The sequence below is a fragment of the Carassius carassius genome, chromosome 32 (genome assembly GCF_963082965.1).
Source record: "Carassius carassius chromosome 32, fCarCar2.1, whole genome shotgun sequence".
In the NCBI taxonomy this organism is placed as follows: Eukaryota; Metazoa; Chordata; class Actinopteri; order Cypriniformes; family Cyprinidae; genus Carassius; species Carassius carassius.
This window is the reverse complement of record NC_081786.1, coordinates 22,032,946-22,040,745: the sequence shown is the minus strand read 5'-3', so window position 1 is coordinate 22,040,745 and position 7,800 is coordinate 22,032,946. Positions and strand designations below refer to the sequence as shown.

Here is a 7,800-nt window from a genome sequence, read left to right as displayed (position 1 = left end):
CTCCACCACCTCATCAATTGCTCCTTGTACTTTCCTGATTGCATGCTCCATATTCCTTCCCCTTTTCCACAACGCCCCATCATCCGCAAACAGTGACCTCCCTATATCCATTGGTACCTTAGTAAAGACATCATCAATCATGATGATAAAAAGTAGTGGGCTAATCACACTGCCTTGAGGTGTTCCATTGCCCACATCGAACTGACTTGATATGTCTGACCCTATTCGTACTTCAATTTTTCTTCCAAACAAAAAATTCTTTATCCAATTAAAAACTCTTCCACCTAGACCCATCAAGTGCAACTTTATCAACAATCCTTCCTTCCACATCATGTCATACGCTTTTTCTATATCAAAAAACACTGTAATGACTGATTCCTTATTTGCCTGAGCCTTTCTTATTTCATTTTCTAGTCTTATAACCGAATCCATGGTACTCCTCCCTTTCCTAAAACCACTTTGATATTTTGCTAGTTTTCCACTTTTTTCTAGTATATATGATAACCTTTCTGTTATCATCCTTTCCATAATTTTGCATACATTTGATGTTAATGCTATTGGTCTATAACTTGTGGGTTTAGAAGGATCCTTGCCTGGTTTCCTTATTGGAATAACTACTGCTTCTTTCCATGCATTCGGTAATCTTCCCTCCTCCCACACTCTGTTATAAAGGTTCAGCAACTTTAAGAGTGCTTCTTTCCCTAGATGTTTTAGCATGACGTAGCATATCTGATCTTTTCCTGGAGATGTTGGTTTAGCTTTATTTATTGCTCTAATCAACTCTGCCATACTAAAAGGTTCATCAATTGTATCATCAGTTTTTTCCCTCCAGTCTAACACACCAGGATACTGATTCATTGTGTTTTCCTTTCTCATTTTGCATACTTCTGACAAGTTATCTGAACTGTGAATTTTTACAAATGTTTTTGCCATTACCTCTGCCTTATCCTTATTGGAGATTGCTGTACCTTCCTCAGTAATTATAACTGGAATTTCCCTTTCCCTCCTTACTCCACCCATCCTTTTTATCATTCCCCAAACCTCACCAACAGGCGTTGTTCTTCCTATTTCATTGCAAAAGTTCCTCCAACTTGCCCTTTTAGCTTGACGCACTGTTCTTCTCACATTAGCCTGTGCCTTTTTATACAGAATCAAATGCTGCATGTTATGGGTGTTTTTAACTAGTTTAAATGCTCTATTCCTGTTTTTAACAGCTTGACGACACTCTTCTGTCCACCATGGTACCAGTTTTTTATTCCTCCTTTGTTTACTCCTTGGAATAGATCCACCTGCTGCCATAATAATTGCTGATGTTATTTGTTTGTTTGTTTCATCTATATTACCAGAAATGTCTATCTTTGATAATGATTCCTCACTTAATTGCTGGAATTTTACCCAATCTGCTCTTCTAAAACCCCATTTTGGTATTCCTTCACCTGGTCTTATTTCCACTCGCTCTCCCACTGAGCATGATACTGGGTAGTGATCGCTGCCCACTGTAGTATCGCTCCAAACATGCCAGTTACTTATTCCAGCCAAGGGATTAGACACTAATGTAATATCCAATGCCGATTCATTTCCTGTTGTTATGTTTATTCTTGTTCCTCTTCCGTCATTCATACACACCAATTCCTTATCATCCATCAAATCTTCTATTACCCTTCCATTTACATCTGTATGTGAGCCCCCCCATATTTTACTGTGAGCATTAAAATCTGCACACCATATTACTTTGTTTCTATTATTTCCTTGTATCCTTAATAACCTATCTACTTCCAACCTTTTGCAAGGATTATAGTAGTTTATTATAACCACTTCCTCCCCTCTTTCCCACACTACTACCTTAATGTATTCTAAATCCTCTCCCTTTTCCAGTACCCTATATGGAACATCTTGTTTAATAAACGTAGCACATCCTCCTCCTCCCCGTCCCCCATTTTCTCTGTCATTTCTTATCCCTATAAATCCATGAATCACAAACTCTAAATTTGGCTTTAACCAAGTTTCCTGGATACACACTACATCTGGATTTATTTTCCTGTCTTTAATGAAATGTTTGAATTCCTGACCATTGGCCAGTAAACTTCTTGCATTCCATTGTAAGATGATAACCATTAATATTAACCAATACATGGTGCTTCCTGGCTTGACTGATTGGTGAGGTTCTCCCTCACTTCTTCCCACGTCAGTCCCACTAGTCCTAAATGATTTACTGCTGCTTTGACAACCAGCTGTATTTTATCATTTTTTGATTTAACTTCAGCTGTACTGTTTATCACTCCTGCAATAAACGTCACCAAGTCCTTTTTATCCACATAAATCTTGTCACTTGTTCTTTGTTGTTGTTCTTCCACCCCCAACTCTGCTTGTTCTATAGTGATATTATTGTGTACTCTTGACACTCTTGCTGCTTCTGCATAAGTAATCCTTCTTTCAACTCTTATTTTCTGGATTTTATTTTCCTGTCTCATCACCTCACATCCTCTATAAGCCACATTATGGCTTCCTCCACAATTACAACATTTTGGTTGCACTCCTGCTCCACACTTTCCGTAGTCATGCTCGCCCCCACATCTAGCACATCTCTTCTTCTCTTTACAGTTATTGGCTATGTGTCCAAACCTCTGACAGTTAAAACACCTCAATGGTTTTGGTACATACATTCTCACTGGGTAGCTCATATAACCTAGGTATACCTTTTTTGGCATATTTCCCCCCTCAAATTCAATCAATACCGTTTCACTATCCTTTTTCACTCCTTCTCTTGTAGTTTTTAATCTTTGTGCAATCACTATTTCCCCCCCTTTAAGATGTCTCTTAAGTTCTTCCATTCCTACATTCATTGGTACCCCTGTGATCACTCCTTTGCATCTTCCACCATTTTGTTCTCCCACCCTCCGTGTGTTTATCACTTTCAGTTTTCCAATCTCTTTTACTTTGATTGCTTTCTCAAACTGATCTTCATTTGCACAATTGACCAACAAATTTCCATCATTTAGGACCTTAGCATATAAGATCTCCCCTATCTTACTTGCCAGATGTTTTGTTAATACAAACGGGTTGATTATCTTCATGTTTTCTTGATCTTTTTCATTGAATCTTATTATGACTATAAAATTCTCATGTATTTCCTTCTCATTTCGCTCATGTTCTTCTTCCTCACTTTCCGAATTCTCATCATTTTCATTCCTTATTCTTTTATTCCCTTTTACCTGACTGACTCTCTTTTTTGAAACCTCTCCCTTCAATATTCCCTCATTTCCTTCTTTCTCTTCACTGTAATCCATTTCCGCCCACCTACCTACGTCTGATCCATTCACGAAGCAGTCGTGCTCAACCGCTCCCAAAACAGTATTTCCAATGTTTTTTGAATTTCCCGCTTTCATTCGATTACTATTTCCTCGATCACGTCCTGCTGATGTCGCCGCCATCCTCGCCACCACGGGGTGAGGGTAAGAGGGCTATGCGTTTAAGAGCAGGTCTGAGATCAGTTTTGATGTTCTATTACAATGTAGTTCAAAACAGCGCAGTTTTTAACGGCTGATTCTACGTCAGCTCCGTTGCAGAGACCGAACCACGCCCCAAAATGTCACGTGACCGTCGGCATACGGGAAGAACAAGCTGTCGAGTGGGAATAACATGACAGAGGCGAGTTCCTTTATTTGGCTTTAATTTTTAAACATGTTATGTTAAGATCTTAAGTTTATATCGGTCACACACTATCGACCTGTGAAAAAAAAAATCGTCTTACCTAGTGAACTAACAATTTCATACTTCACTAACAGATGTTTGGCATGTTAGAGTAGTCCCGCTCATCCAGAGGGACAGAAACAGCAGCATGAGTGTACGAGCATTGAGGAGAAGGGTGAATCTGGAAAAGTGCGGTTTTCCAGGTAAGGGCATTTCAGCCTATTGCATACTGTTAATTATGTACGGCATACTGTATTTAAAGTAGCCTTTTAGAATAGCATACTGTTATTCAATTTTATGCATCTGTACTGTATATGTGACCCTGGATCACAAAACCAGTCATAAGGGTTAATTTTTTGAATTTGATTTTAGAAAGATTAATAGATAAGCTTTCCATTGATATATGGTTTGTCAACAATATTTGTCCGAGATACAACTATTTGAAAATCTGCAATCTGAGGGTGCAAATTTTTTTTTTTAAATAATAATAATAATTTTTAATATTGAGAAAGTCCCTTTTGAGGTTGACCAAATGAAGTTCTTAGCAATGCATATTACTAATCAAGAATTAAGTTTTGATATATTCATGGTAGAAAATGTACAAAATATCTTCATGGACCATGATCTTTACTTCATATCCTAATTATTTTTGGCATACAAGAAACATCAATAAATTTGACCTATACAATGTGTTTTTTGGCTACTGCTACAAATATACCCTTGCTACTTGCAACTGGTTTTGTGGTCCAGGGTCATATTTAGTAGTTGTACCTATTACAGCATGCAAACAATTTTCAGCATGGAATACTTGGATGATATACTACATTTGCCAAATTGTGGAGTATACAACTGCCAAATCATATGATAGAAATAGTTAAAATAAGACACTATTATGAATTCAGCCATAGCTGCATTATGCGTACTGTTTAAAAAGTACAATTTATTACAGTTTACTAGTATGTAAGTACTACTGTCCGAACATTGCTGATAAAAATATTGCAGTTATATTTTACTCTGTTGACATTATAGTTATTGTTATTGGTGTGATTACTGGCATACAAGTATTGGCATACAAATGACCCTTCAGCAGTGATATTTGCACTGATATAATATTGGTTAAAGTGGTATTAGTGATGGATTTATCTGTGAAGGGCACTGTGCTTGCCATTTTTCCTGAGACAGTTTTGCACGCTTCTTCCTGTCACATGCACACACACAGCCCAAACTGCAGGTGTGGGTATTGGGACAGACCTATTATTACACTGTGGGCGGAGCCCACTGAAAGTCAAGTTAAACACATTACCTTGTGTGATACAGTACATAGTAAGTAGTCAGGGTTTTCCATGAAAATGAAAAATGCAAAATGCACAGCGTTTGATTGGAATGCTTTTCCCAGCATAGTAAATTTATTATTTTTTTGTTATGTTTATTTAATTCAGGCGATTCCCAACAGTTGAGCTCCGTGCCAAATCCTTGGCTGGAACTCAGTATGTGGCCATTCCAGAGGACCGCGTCATACCCAAGCTTACAGAGTTGGGCCTGGTGGATGCAGACAAACCTTACATAGAAGCACGGGACGACTGCGCCCGTCCGCACTGCTCACCCGCTGTGGAGCTCCGTCTGGATGTCCAGGGTGGGAGAACCCTCTGGCCCTTGCTCACGGTCACCCAGGGAGCATTAATCCTAGCCTGCCTTCCTCTAGTGGAAGCACCTCCCAAACCTCGGCCACCTCTCCCCAGCCTGGCCTCAGTCTCTCAGGGCTTAGCTCTTTTGTCAGGCCTGCAGGATTTCCTTTGTGGCCCTGGAGCTAAACCAGAGTCTGATGTGTTGGCCTCCCGTTTGGCTGCTCTTCCCTCTGTGCTGCTGCAGGTTTGACCTTTGGGGAGGCCACTGGACACCCCTCCTCCTGCTGGATCAGTGCCTGCTGCTGTGGCTCCAAGCCCTGGGGGGGCTCAAAAGCAGCCAGCATGGAAGGCAGGGGTCCATCGAGGCAGGGTGGTAGTAAGTGTGGCCCTTACCGAGAAGGTGAGGTCCATGCAGTACGGCAAGAGCAGTCAACAAGACATCTGGGATGTGTACGGCATGGCCATGTGCAAAGTTACTCCCCACTGAACGTATAGTTTGATTAGTGTTATAAACCTGTATCACATTTATGACTTCATGCTTTTCAGTGTGAGGTTGAAGGTGTTCTGCCCAATGTGACCTCAGGTCAGAGGTTTCCAAAGTCCCGTGAAGCAGCACTGGAAGGGACTGTTCATTTTTCAGGAACTGTTGCTGGACCTGTGCACAGGACTCACTGCATATATAAAAGTGAGGGGGAATTCAGCATCAACTGATTTGTTGTTTATATAAAAAGACATTAAGACATCTGTCACTGTATTCTTTCTAGCTGTATTTCCGTGTGCCAGATTTGACTCTGTCTGGTTGCTGTGTGGACCAACACTCGGTGCAGGTTTACTCATCTGCCAAGCCGCGCATTGTCACAAGTGAGTCACAAGTGAGTAACCAAAACATAAAAATAAAATAAAATATTAGATGAAAACGGAAATAAACTAAGCTTACATTGAAGAACTAAAATGAGTAAAACTAAAACTGAAATAAAAAAATAGAAATGCAAAATAGAAATATATTAATGCTGTTAAAAGATTAATAACGATTAATCGCATCCAAAATAAAAGGTTTTGTTTACATTATACACATTATGTATGTGTACTCTGTTTATTTATTATGTATATAGAAATAGACACACATATGCATATATTTTGAAAATATTTACATTTATATTTTATATTATATATAAATATATTTAATATATAAACAAAAATTTTCTTAAACACACTCATATAGTATGTGATTAATTCGCGATTAATCGTTTGACAGCACTAAAATATATATAAAATCTAATACAAAATATTAAATACTTTAATAGTATATATAAAAATCTAAAATAACACTAAAGATTGCATGTTGAAATAAGTACACGAAGGCTCATTGACATGAAAAAAAAAAGTTGAGTATAACACCTATGAAAATTTACCTATATACCTTTTTCCCTCTAGCACGAGAGCTTGTCTCTTCAGAATATTACATCTGGAACTTCACAGGTGACGCCCCGGTGTCCTCTGGACTCATGGTTCTGTGACGGCATCTCATTAATGCACATAAAACCTTCATAAATCATTGTAGATATTAAACAAGGATCAGGCACATATGAAAATGCTGCTGTTGACTTACATTTACAGTCTGACTTAAACATATCAATGTATTTATTCTGTCAAAATATGAAATCATCAGTGTCTCAGAATGTTTCTTGAATGCAAACGACTCCTTTATTTAGCTGAAAATGGGCTGATATATAATGAATGACTGGCCAGAGAACCTGACAGACATTTATTATATAATATTATTATTTTCCAGTCATAAATATATATATATATATAGCGATTAACTAGCTTTTATACAACATAAGAAAAATTTTTATCTGCACCAATGTTCTTTCATTTTCACTAATAAGAAGTAATGAAGAATTAAAATTCAATTAACAGTTCTTTCATTTTGCTTCAGAATGGGCCCCGAGTGTTTACTGGGGTTCAGGCTTTGGTTTTCTCTATTAGCTGTTCAGCTGGTTTATATAGAGGCTCCTTGAGCTCACTCACAAGAGGACTTTGGCCCTGAGCTTGTTTGGTGAGGCTGAAAAGAGTGTATTCTGATGGGAGAGAAGGCAATTGTTGAGGAGAAATACCAGACTGGTATCCAAAGAGGTTCTTAATTAGTTTCCAAAGTGACCCATAGAGGTCCCACTTAAGCTTGTCTCGGTCTCTCTCCTGGCCAACAAAAACAGTTAATGGAGACTTGAAAATACCAGTCATCCAACTTGCAACTAAAGGACCCTTTGCTTCTGGTCTTTTATTGTTAGAATAGGAAATCAATTATGCAGTCTATGATGTTGTCGGATGTATCTGCCTAGTTAAATGTTATAAACCTAACCAGGTGCATAAATTGTGTGTCACCTTATACATTGGACAGAAAGCCATTCATAAGTATAAATAGCCGCTGAGTTGCATTTGGCTGTCAGTTATGGCTGTGAATTCCCATGGAGCAAGATGATGA

At 38.4% G+C, this 7,800-nt stretch overlaps 1 long non-coding RNA gene and 1 pseudogene across 1 annotated transcript in view; both read left to right on the top strand.

Annotated features, from left to right (window-relative positions):
- Positions 1-7,800, top strand: part of LOC132112992 (uncharacterized) — a 190,407-nt gene that overhangs the window by 59,570 nt on the left and 123,037 nt on the right. The gene's annotated exons all lie outside the window — the stretch shown is intronic.
- On the top strand, positions 3,419-6,998 carry LOC132113334 (AP-5 complex subunit mu-1-like; annotated as a pseudogene).